Below are 12,720 nucleotides of genomic sequence, written 5' to 3'. Positions count from 1 at the left end.
TGGATGGTTTAAACAATAAAAATTTATTTCCCACAGTTCTCGAGGCTGGGAAGTCCAAGGTCAAGGTGTAAGGAGACTTGGTACCTGGTAGGGGCCCTCTTCCTGACTTTCAGATGGCCACCTTCTTGCTGTGTCCTCACATGGTGGCAGGAGAAAAAAATCTCTCCCTCTTTGTATAAAGCCACTAATAACTAGAGCCCCATTCTTATTATCTCGTTTAACCCCAATTACCTCCTAAAAGCCCTATCTCAAAATAGTCACATTGGAGTTACAACTTCAGCCTATGAATTCGGGGGGACATAATTCAGTCCCTAACACTCATGTTCTTTTCACTGAATCTCACTCCATAAACAAAGATGAACCAACATGAACAGAGTTCATTACTGCAATCCGTAAAAGCAGAAGTTCTGAATCCAATTTACTCAAAAGCTTGAAGCTTTTCAGCCATTCTCCCTTTATTCCTTACCCTATTACTAGAGTTTCTTTTTTTTAAATTTTTTATTTTTATTTTTATTTTTTTTGCTTTTTTATTTATTTATTTTTATTCTTATGTTAATCCCCATACATTACATCATTAGTTTTAGATGAAGTGTTTCATGATTCATTGTTTGCACATAACACCCAATGCTCCATGCAGAACGTGCCCTCCTCAATACCCACCACCAGGCTAACCCATCCTCCCACCCCCCCTCCCCTCTAGAACCCTGTTTGTTTTTCAGAGTCCATCGTCTCTCATGGTTCGTCTACCCCTCTGATTTCCCCCGCTTCATTCTTCCCCTCCCGCTACCTTCTTCTTTTTTTTTTTTCTTAACGTATATTGCATTATTTGTTCCAGAGGTACAGATCTGAGATTCAACAGTCTTGCACAATTCACAGCGCTTACCAGAGCACATACCCTCCCCAGTGTCTATCACCCAGTCACCCCATCCCTCCCACCCCACCCCCCACTCCAGCAACCCTCAGTTTGTTTCCTGCCATTAAGAATTCCTCATATCAGTGAGATCATATGATACATGTCTTTCTCTGTTTGACTTATTTCACTCAACATAATACCCTCCAGTTCCATCCACGTCGTTGCAAATGGCAAGATCTCATTCCTTTTGATGGCTGCATAATATTCCATTGTATATATATACCACTTCTTCTTTATCCATTCATCTGTCGATGGACATCTTGGCTCTTTCCACAGTTTGGCTATTGTGGACATTGCTGCTATAAACATCAGGGTGCATGTACCCCTTCGGATCCCTACTTTTGTATCTTTGGGGTAAATACCCAGTAGTGCAATTGCTGGGTCGTAGGGTAGCTCTATTTTCAACTTTTTGAGGCACCTCCATACTCTTTTCCAGAGTGACTGCACCAGCTTGCATTCCCACCAACAGTGTAGGAGGGTTCCCCTTTCTCCGCATCCCCGCCAACATCTGTTGCTTCCTGACTTGTTAGTTTTAGCCATTCTGACTGGTGTGAGGTGATAGCTCATTGAGGTTTTGATTTGGATTTCCCTGATGCCGAGCGATATTGAGCACTTTTTCATGTGTCTGTTGGCCATTTGGATGTCTTCTTTGGAAAAATGTTTGTTTATGTCTTCTGCCCATTTCTTGATTGGATTCTTTGTTCTTTGGGTGTTGAGTTTGATGAGTTCTTTATAGATTTTGGATACTAGCCCTTTATCTGATATGTCATTTGCAAATATCTTCTCCCATTCTGTCGGTTGTCTTTTGGTTTTGTTGACTGTTTCCTTTGCTTTGCAAAAGCTTTTTATCTTGATGAAGTCCCAGTAGTTCATTTTTGCCCTTGCTTCCCTTGCCTTTGGAATTCAGTAAAGTGGCAGGATATAAAATCAATGCACAGAAGTCAGTGGTATTTTTTTTATTTTTTATTTTTTTTAAGGTTTTATTTATTTGCGAGAGAGAGAATGAGAGACAGAGAGCATGAGAGGGAAGAGGGTCAGAGGGAGAAGCAGACTCCCTGCTGAGCAGGGAGCCCGATGTGGGACTCAATCCTGGGACTCCAGGATCATGACCTGAGCCGAAGGCAGTCGCTTAACCAACTGAGCCACCCAGGCGCCCATAGAGTTTCTTGATCATCTAAAATACAAAATAACTGTTGCAAAGCAAACAGCTGTGTATGTCATGTGCTATCCATCCAAAAAGAGCATCTTTAAGAGACAAATAATTTAAGGCAGAAGACATTCTGGACCATGAGTTTGAAAATATGCAGCTCTTTGGGGTGCCTGGCTGGCTCAGTCGGTAGAGCGTGCAACTCTTTATCTCAGGGTCATGTGTTCAAACCCCACATTGGGTATAATAAAGCTTACTTTAAAAAAATTATTAAAAAAAAAACAACAAGAAAATATATGGCTCTTCAACACAGTCACTGGGGGCAGGAGTGAGGGGTTGGGGGTAGGAAGGGGCTATAGAAACAAAAAAAAAAAAACAGGCTAGGATGCCTCTGGGAAGATTGAGTGGGATGATTGTGAATTGCATGGGATGTGCTCTGGTGGTCTGGTGCTGATAGAGTAGATAAGAGGTTTGGAGGGAGAGCTGAGTCAAAAGGAGTCCGTGGAATATAACAGGAGTTATATGGACACCTGCTTTTCACCCAACACCTCACTGCTCTCCACTTCTTTGAAATACAACTCCTATGGCAAGGCATCTAAACCGCATTCACATTAAAACATAGAATGAGTGATATTGGATTACCCTTTGATATTGAGGGGAAAAGAAAAATTGCCAGATTGCCCAGGAAGGTATCCCTAAAGTAAGGATAAAAGAAGAGAATTTCCCTAGTCTCAGGAAGCCTCACTTGAATGGGTATACCAGTAGATTAAGGAGAACACGATGTATGGGTTGAAAGTCAAATGGCAATTGCTGCTTTTTAAAAAACAAAGCATATAGCTGTCTCATTAATTTCTTTTCTTACAGTAGAAGAAGTAAAAGTGGTAAGACCTGAAGCCCAACACCCTGGTTCCCTCTACAGTCTCTACCACCTGTTTTTTTAAGAGTAAGATTGTGGTAATCATTTTGCAATATACATAAATCAAACCATCATATATGCTTTAAAATTACACAGTGATATATGTCAATTATTTTCCAATAAAAGTGGAAAAAAGTAAAAGTAAATGGAAACACAATTCTCATCGATCACAGAATGAGCAAATAAATTGTGCAATATGCACATAATGGAATATTATGTATTAGTGAGAACGGACTAACGAAACCTACACTGTGACAATATAGATTTTTCAAGACCTCATAAATGTTATGTTAACCTCAGAAACATAATTTTTATACTCTCCTAAACCTAATAAAAATAAGTACATATTGTGTGGTTCCATTTTTATAAAGTTCAAAATCTAACAAGACTGATCTGAGGGGTTAAGTCAGGAGGTTGGGCTCCTGTGGGGAGGGACTGGGGCTGAAAGAGGTTAGGATTTGAGGTTCTGCTTCTTAATCTGCCTGCTGATCATGTGGTGTGTTTGCTTAAGGACAATTCATTAAGCTGTACACTTATGATCTGTGCACCACTCTATATGTTATATGTCAACAAAAAGTTCTAAGATTTAAAAACACCACTTCTGGGCACCTGGGTGGCTCAGTTGGTTAAGCGACTGCCTTCGGCTCAGGTCGTGATCCTGGAGTCCCTGGATCGAGTCCCGCATCGGGCTCCCTGCTCGGCAGGGAGTCTGCTTCTCCCTCCCGACCCTCCCCCCTCTCATGCTCTCTCTCTGTCTCTCTCTCTCAAATAAATAAATAAAATCTTAAAAAAATAAAAATAAAAAAAAAATAAAAACACCACTTCTGGGTATATACTTAAAAGAGTTAAAAGCAGGAATTCAAATAGATATTTGTATACCCATGTTCATAGCAGCATTATTCACAATAACCTAACAATTGAAACAACCCAGATGTCCTGTGACAGATGAATGGATCAACAAATGTGGTATATCAGTACAATGGAATATTATTCAGCCTTAAAAAGGAATGACATTCTGATACATGCTACACCATGGAAGAAACTTGGAAACATTATGCGAAGTAAAATAAATCAGGCCCAAAGAGACAAATATTGTATGTTTCTACTTACAAAATGTTTTAGTTTGGGCTTCTATAATAAAATACCATACACTTGGTGGCTTATAAATAACAAATACTCATTTCTCATAGTTCTGGAGGTGAGGAAGTCCAGTTCAAGGCACTGGAAGATTCTGTGTCTGGTGTAAGAGCCAGCTTTCTGGTTCAAGGAGAGTCATCTTCTTCCTGTGTCTTCACATGGTAGAATGGACAAGGTAGCTTTCTGGAGTCTCTTTTGTAAGGGTACTAATCCAATTCATGACGGCAAAGCCTACCAAAGGCCCACCTCCTAATACTATCACATTGGGAATTAGTATTTCAACATATGAATTTGGGAGGGAAAAAAATATTCAATCTATGGTATACGAGGTACCTAGAGTGGTCAAATTCATAGAGACTAAAAGTAGAATAGTATTCATTAGGAGCTGAGGGGAGAAAGAAATGGGAATTATTATTTAATGGGTATGGAGTTTCAGTTTGGGATGATGAAAAGGTCCTGGAGATGGATAATGGTGATGGTTGCACAATAATGTGAATATATTTAATTATTAATGGCACTGAATTGTACATCTAAAAAATGATTAAGATGGTAAGTTTTACATGTATTTTACCATAATAAAAAAATCAAAAATCAAAATAAAAATGGAGGCACATGCCTTCCTCTTCTCTCTCAATGGGAACTTGCCTGCCTGTCTACAGGATCCTCCAGACAAATTCTCCCATATTTCCTCCAAGTTGTTTCTTTTCAAGGCCACCACAGCTTCCATCCTCAGGATCCATCTCTGGGATTTCCTTCTGTCATCAGCCATCTTCTTTACCTCAAGGCTACATGTCAATATTTCCATGGAATGGATCTATTTCAACTTCAGGAGTAGAAGAGAATATCTTTAGAAGAATCTACTTGTTTAATATGATCAGGAGATTTGAGTTATTGACCACCATACACGAATATCTTATATATATTACATCATTCCCACCTCAATATTCTAAAATATACTTCTTGCAGTGAAAACCCTGGAAATAATTTATTGTTCCTCTGAGTAGAATACAATCCATTGACCAATACTTTAAACTTTATACCTCATCTATTTGTAAACAGACCTAAGACTAAAATTAAATGGCCAAATTCACAAAAGAATAATCTGGAAACGATAGAATACTTTGTCATTTTATTTTCAAATAATACCAAAACACCTATTCCACTGAGTTAACTATTCATTTATTTTTGTCTATATAATATCAAAAAAGTTTGGCCAAATTTTTCACTGAGTTTATTAATATTTTCACTGAATGTCCAGATGTTTTGCTTTCACATATTGGTGTCACTATATATCTTTATTTTCCCCTTACACTATGATTCCTATGTATAGTTTATTGTTGGGGGATAGCTGCAGGGCAGGACAGATATTAAAACTATAGAGGATCTCATAAGATGTGAAGCTGAATATCTTTTTTTTAGATTAGGTAACCTTTTTATAGCTTTGAGGGAAAACATGGATAGTACTCCTGTGTGTGTGTGTGTGTGTGTGTAGTATATTGACAAAGAATTCTTTTATATTGAGAATGAGCAAAACCTTATGCCAGCCATTGCAGGAAAACTCTAGAAGTTTGGGTTGTTTTAATTTATAGGTCTACAAGGGATTTTCATTTATACACATATAACCCAATTCATATATAACCTCAGAGGAATTAGTACAGAATACTGGTTAAGAAGGCAGAGTTTTTTACAGGGTCGTGAGATCTAGCCCTGAGTTGGGCTCAGTGCGGAGTCTGCTTGAGACTTTCTCTCCCTCTCCCTCTGTACCCCCAGCCCCCCGTGTGGACTCTCGCTCTTTCTAAAATAAATAAATAAATCTTAAAAAAAAAAAAAAGACAAAGGCAGAGTTTTACTCTCAGCTCTGACATTTCCAGCCTTTCTCAGTGTTCTCATCTGTATTAAGTGATAAAAATTACAACTTCCTTACGGAATGTTGAATGAAAAAGGACTCAACACAGTGACATGCTCAATTAATGTTAGTGTTCGTGTTGAGAACCAGGAAACTTGTCATTTTTAATTATGAAATAACATCTACATCATTGACTTTGGGTCACTGTCTTTAATTTAAATAAGCAATCCACTTTTCAGCTTAGTTGTTGTTTCAAAGGAGCAAATTTCCTAAGCAGACTGTAGCCTGTTCAGAGAAGAGCAAGGAGGAGACGGTGGTCAGGGCAGACCAAGGAAAGGAAGCCATGGCATCAGCAGGGACTGTAGTCAGAGAGGGAGGCAGATAGTAGAGCCAACAATTTTGTTTTGTTCACAAATTAGGCAGCAAAACAAGGTATTTGGAAAAGCATGAATCTGGGAGCATTTTGCTATTATTACACTATACTATCCTACTATTTCATCCCTTTTGGAATGATGAAATTTTTCTATTTTAATTCTGACGATTCAATAATTCACCACTTGAATTAGTTCATAGTAAACCATGCATACCTCTTTTTCTTGGCTGTTGCAGGTGGTGTATTGTTCAACTACCAAAAGAAAGTTTTTAGTTTTTAATAAAAAAAAAAGTTTTGTCTCTTAACCTAAAGCAAATTCATGCCATCCAGCTGGACCATAAGAAGATACAACTAAGAACTAAAAACTAAAAACTTTTTTTAAGCCCAAAATGGTGGTGGTGGTGGTAGTAAAAAGAAGGGGCACATGCACCCCAATGTTCACAGGAGAAATGTCCACAATAGCTAAACTGTGGAAGGAACCAAGATGCCCTTCAACAGATGAATGGATAATCCATATATACAATGGAATATTACTTAACCATCAGAAAGGATGAATACCCTCCATTTGCATTGACACGGATGGAACTGAAGGGCATTATGCTGAGTGAAATAAGTCAAGCAGAGAAAGTCAATTATCATATGGTTTCACTGACATGTGGAAAATAAGGAATAGCATGGAGGACCACAGGGAAAAGGAGGGAAAACTGAATGGGAAGAAATCAGAGAAGAAGACAAATCATGAGAGAAGAGACTCTGGACTCCTGGAAACAAACTGAGAACTATAGAAGGGAGGAGCTGGGGGGGATGGGGTAAGCGGGTGATGGGTATTAAGGTGGGCATGTGTTGGAATGAGCAGTGGGTGTTATACTCAACTAATGAATTGTTGAACACTACAACAAAAACTTATGGTGGTACCATACGTTGGTTAACTGAACATAATGAAAAATAAATTTTAAAAAGAAAGAGAGAGAGACAAAACGTTTTTTCCCAAGAGAAATCCCTACATTCCAGGTTCCTGAGTGACACGTAGACTCCAGGTCCTTGATTTAGGGCCTGTAAAATCTCTGAACTTTTGCAGAAGCAATTGCTTTTTTTTTTTTTCTTTTCTTTTCTTTTTTTTTTTTTTAATATCTCTGGTTACTTGACTCTTTGCCCCTCCTATTTCTTAGAACAAAGAACTCTGGGATTCATAGGCAAACATATCCTTCTGTCCAGCTCTCAGATTTTAAGTCCTATATTCTACTGAGCAAAATGAAATTGTTCTAAAGTAAATCAAAACTAGCTTGTCAGAATCTTGCTTTCTGTGTTTCTGATGGTCTCCGGACTAATAAGCAACATGTAGATGGCATTTCTCAGGGTCCCAAAGCATATTAAAACTTTCTTTTCATGGAAGAACTAGATCTTCACCTGAACTTAATCACCTGCCCAAGGACTTCAAGAGCTTCAGAATATACACCCATTGGAAACTCATGTGTTATATTCATATTGTTTTCATACTGGAGTTTTTTTTTTTTCAAATAGTGCAAAATAATAAAGAATTTGTTTTAAATAAACATTCAACCTTTCATCTCTATATCTCCATCATGGGTGGATACAGTATCTTAGGGAGTTTAGACAGTTTCCTTGACTTAGTTATAGCCCTAAACATCAGAAACTGAAATTTTATAAAAAAACAACTCTCCTTTTTTTTGGTCTATTTTGCTTCTTGAGTTCATCTTTTTATAATTCATAAAAGTAGCAAATTCTTGTAAATATTTCAGATATTACAGTTCTATATGAAGTTAAAGGTGTCCCTAATCTCAGAAGTAACTATTTGTAATTATCTGGTATCATTATAGATCTTTTCCTACACACATACTCAATCAGAATATCAGTGTATATTTGCTACAACTCTGTTTGTCTTCCCTATTTTTCCTTCTTCCATCCTGTATCCCACTCTTATCCTCATCCCCCTAATTGAATCAGTTATGCAAATTTTATATTTCTTTTCCTCAGGATTATTTTCTTTTTAAGGATAAAAGCAAAAATGGCTCCAAGTCAGTTTCCTGTAGTCTTTTATGCTAATTTAAAGTCGTGTAAGAGGTTATCTAGGTATGTTTGAAGAAACCAGAAGGAGAAGGGGGGGATCTTTGAGGTGTATTAGAGCAGGGAGCATAATTTAATAAATAAAGGATGGCAATCTAGGAATATGTGAAAGACTCCTGCTGTCCGGGCTCACCATCATAGCACCCAGACTTCCCAGGATGACTGCATGAGTTCTCCTAAGAGCGCAGTGTCCCCTAACAAGTGTCCCTACCTCAATAAGGATTTCTCTGCCCTACATGGACAAGAAGAGCAGGAAGACACCAGATTTCAAATGCTTATCCCTCCCCTGGAAAATAAATGATCAGCATTGACAATGACGGACTGGAGATTAGCCCTTCCTCCCACATGCGCGACAGTAACTAGGGAAAGGAGAACAGGACCCAACGCAGCTGCAACTGAATTGTCCATAAGACAGGGAGGATGGGGTCTAGAACTGACTTAATTACATACAACAATAATAAATAACTGGATACTTCTTATATATCTGAGATGTCAGCTGGGATAGTCTTCAAATACGTAGAATTGAGGGATGGGCTTCATTTCATTACACTTGTTTTTGATAACAAAACTGGGACCATACTATGCCTTTTTTCTATAAATTGGCTTTGCAGACAATAATTACAGAGATCTTTCCATGACTGTATATTCTGTTTCATATTCATCTATTTCGCCAGAATAGACAGTTCAGAGGTTAAAAAAAATTGACAGATTTGGTGAAAGGAAGATAAAGTAGTTCTTTTACTGCTTCTAGTTTATTTTATCTTACTGGTTTGATTTTTCACATTTAAAATTTTAATGCATCTGGAGTTGTATTATGGTTCAAGTTCAGGATCTATTGTGGATATAAGTGGATAGTCACTTGTTTCCACACTTTTTCCCCTGGTGCTTAGCAATGCCACCTTTGTCCTATAGGAGACTTCCTCATCTTTGAATGCTTGCTTCTAAGTTCTCTATTCTGTTGTTCTAGTCTATTAGTGGCAAATTGCTCCGTTTGAATTATTATATGCTTTATGATACGTCTAGATAACTAGTAAAACAAAACTTCACTTAAGATTTTTCTACCAGATTGCCTTATTTGTAATTACCTAAATATTGTCTATATCCATGTTTATATTCTCCCTTTCTTGTTCTTAATATTAACTATTTTCTTTCTTTTTTCCTTGATGAGACTTGCCAGAAAACTTTCCACTGTTTGGTTTTGCTTCTGGTTTTGACTGTTTTTCTTTTTTGTCTCTTCAGTTAAGCAGTTTTCAATTTTATTTAAAAAGTCTATTTTTTGTTAGTTTTTCCCTGTTTTTTCCTCTTTCATTAATTTTTCCTTTAAAAATTCTTTCAAAAATTCTTTGTTTCTCAAGGGAAATTTAAATAACATCAAATCAAATTATAAATGACATAAAACCAACTTACAAATGTTAACATGATTTCCCCTTTCATAATGTACACATATATCAAATCATCACATTGTATGCTCTAAAAGCTTACAATTTTCTCAATTGTACTTCAGTAAATAATAACAGTGCTCACTTTGGTGGGACATTTAGCAAAATTGGAATGATACAGAGACAATTAGCATGGGCCCTGAACAAGGATGACAGGCAAATTCATGATGCATTCAATATTTTTCTTCAATAACATAAATACACAAATAAATAATAACAATGATAACAAAATGAAATGAAAGCATTAAAAAGTAAACACGATTCTAAAACATTAATAAAGAAAATACCAGATGGCTAAGGGGCTCAGTTGTTTAAGCATCTGCCTTCAGCTCAAGGCATGATCCCAGGGTCCTGAGATCGAGCCCTGCATATGGCTCCCTGCTCCCTGGGGAGCCTGGTTTTCCCTCTCCTAGTCCCCCTGCTTGTGATCTCACTCTCTCTCATTCTGTCAAATATATAAATAAACTTTAAAAAAAAAAAGAAAAGAAATGAAAACACCTCATGTCAAGAGTAAGCTTTTTTTTTTTAATTCTCTTAGTAGGTAAGTGGGCTTTATCAATTGAATTATGCTAGCAAGCAGGTCTACAATGAGCCACGAGAAGAACAGAGTGGTCTTCTATTGTATAATTTGAAGATCAACAAAAATAATCCTTCCGCAAATATCTCCTCTGCTACTTAAACTTGGCATTGCATTCCATTCCTATGCAAATTAACAACCAACTATAAGGCTCTTGGTTCCTGGAGACCCATGGGGGCTGTTCCTCTCAGCAATGGCCCTCAAACTTCAGCATTCCATAACAATGACTGAGAAAGCTGATTCAAAAGGCAGATTGGGAGGGTTTAATATGGGGCCCAAGAATCTCGCATTTAAATAACTATTTCAATTGATTAAGATGGCAATCATCCTAGAACCACTTTTTGAAAAATACTGCTGTAGAAGATGAATAGTTATCCATTCATATGCCTGGAAATCATCCCAGCGCTGTCTCCCTGTTAGCACCTTTCTACTGGTGGATAATATAAAACAAAGGGCAGGAAAATCTAAGAGAGAGAAGGCATTAGAGTGATGACACCTAACCAGAAACAGTTTTGAAGGTGCCAGACCAAGAAAGGATACAAGTTATTTGAGTTTTGGACGGCATTGTCCAATAGAATTCCCTGCAATAATGGAAAATGTTTTATATGCACATGCTCCAATACAGTAACCACATGTCACATGGCTTTTGAGCATGTGAAATGTGGCCAGTCCAGCTGGGTAACTGAATTTCAAATTTCAAATTTTATTTAATTTTAATGAATTTTCATTTAAATGTATATAGTTACATGTGAGAGGGGCCATCCTATCCAACAGCACAGGACTAGAGGTTTGTCTAAGGCTGGGACAGGGATTTAGTGAAAAGAAAGGTGGTACTAAATCAAACTATTTCTAATTTACAATTTTGCCAAAGGTCAGCTTGATTATTTAGGATCACAGTATCTAATCTTGATATCATGCTACCAGGGAAGTCGTAAAATTGGTAAAATGTATTTAACTAATAGTTCCTCTATCATTCTGCCAGTCAAATAAATTGCTTTCAATACAGAAACCATTGAAGTGTATTTTCAAGAAATCCTAGTGACAGTTTGGTAAATGATAGGCAGAAGAAAAAATATTAGTGGTAAATATCCTTAGTAGATTCTTCAAAGTCTGTCAAGCTAAATTTTCAGTGGTCATTGAAAAATTTATTTTGAGTTTAGAAAATTTAAAAAGATCTTTGAGTGAGGAGACTTTATTTGTAATGGTGTTAACACTTATAGAACACTGACCAGATGAAAAGGAGTGCATGAAGTGCTCTACACACACATTATTTGACTTAACCCAGATGGCACCAACACATTCTACTAGTCGCATTTTGAGATGAAAGAATCAAAAAATCAGAGAAGTTAAGTAACCCGCCCAAATTGGCATAGCCAGTCAAGTTGAAACAAGGTCGGAAACAAAATCTGTTTGCTCCCAGATCACTATGCTAAGTTGCCTCTTTTTATTTAATCTTGGAATAGGGGATTTGACCAAAAACTTTCCTCAGACATTTAGTATTTTTAAAAATCAGTTCTACTGTTTGATGACTAAAATAATAAATTTGAAATGCTAATAAATTGTTCTAATACTACTGCTCTTTCTAGGGAAGGTGACTTCTATGATGAGCAGGTCCTTCAACTCTAATGAGCACCTTAGTAAGTTGCAGTTTGTGATGATGAGTCTGAGGTGAGTTCTAGAGCTTGAGGGCTAGGGAAGTTGCCCTTCAAGAGTGGGAAGAAACTGAAATTCCTGAGACAGTTCTGAGGTAGGAAATGAGAGATGGGACTGAAGAGGAAAGAGAAAGGAGAAACGTCATTATGAGTTTTAAGAGGATAAAGCCAATGTGGATTAAAAGGCCAGTGATATTCCCCTGTGGCTGGTGGCTGGAGGACATTTTAAAATCAGACAAAGCTCACGCCCAGTTTAGTTACTTTGCTATCATATAAATCACGCCTCCTCTCCACCTACCCTCCTTTAAACTTTATTATTTTTTTAAAAGATTTTATGTATTTGAGAGAGAGAGAGAATGTGGGAGCATGAGCTGGGGAAGGAGCAGAGGGAAAGGGAGAAGCAGACTCCCTGCAAAGCAGGGAGCCCAACTTGTGGCTTGATCCTGGGACCCTGGGATCATGACCTGAGCTGAAAGCAGACGCTTAACCGACTGAGCCACCCAGGCGCCCCCTCCCTTTTAAGCTTTATTAAGTATCACTCAATTCAGTAATATTTGTGAAAGCCAAGTGTCAGAACACACCCAAAGGTTATCTAGTTCAAGCTCCTCTCTGATACTTGGATGCCTCTTGAAACT

General features: G+C 37.6%; 1 non-coding gene across 1 annotated transcript; it reads left to right on the top strand.

Moving 5' to 3' along the window:
- Nucleotides 1–9,935: 9,935 nt before the first annotated feature.
- LOC123860631 (U6 spliceosomal RNA) lies at nucleotides 9,936–10,040 on the top strand. Its single transcript, XR_006794758.1, has one exon. It is a non-coding gene; the product is annotated as a U6 spliceosomal RNA (small nuclear RNA).
- The last annotated feature ends 2,680 nt before the right edge of the window (nucleotides 10,041–12,720 follow it).

Source organism: Mirounga angustirostris, unplaced genomic scaffold (assembly GCF_029215605.1).
Source record: "Mirounga angustirostris isolate CCGP_5_RB_7025 unplaced genomic scaffold, mMirAng1.0.hap1 SCAF_4, whole genome shotgun sequence".
Classification (NCBI taxonomy): Eukaryota; Metazoa; Chordata; class Mammalia; order Carnivora; family Phocidae; genus Mirounga; species Mirounga angustirostris.
Note: the sequence above shows the minus strand (reverse complement) of the source record. Positions and strands in the feature narration are given on the sequence as shown.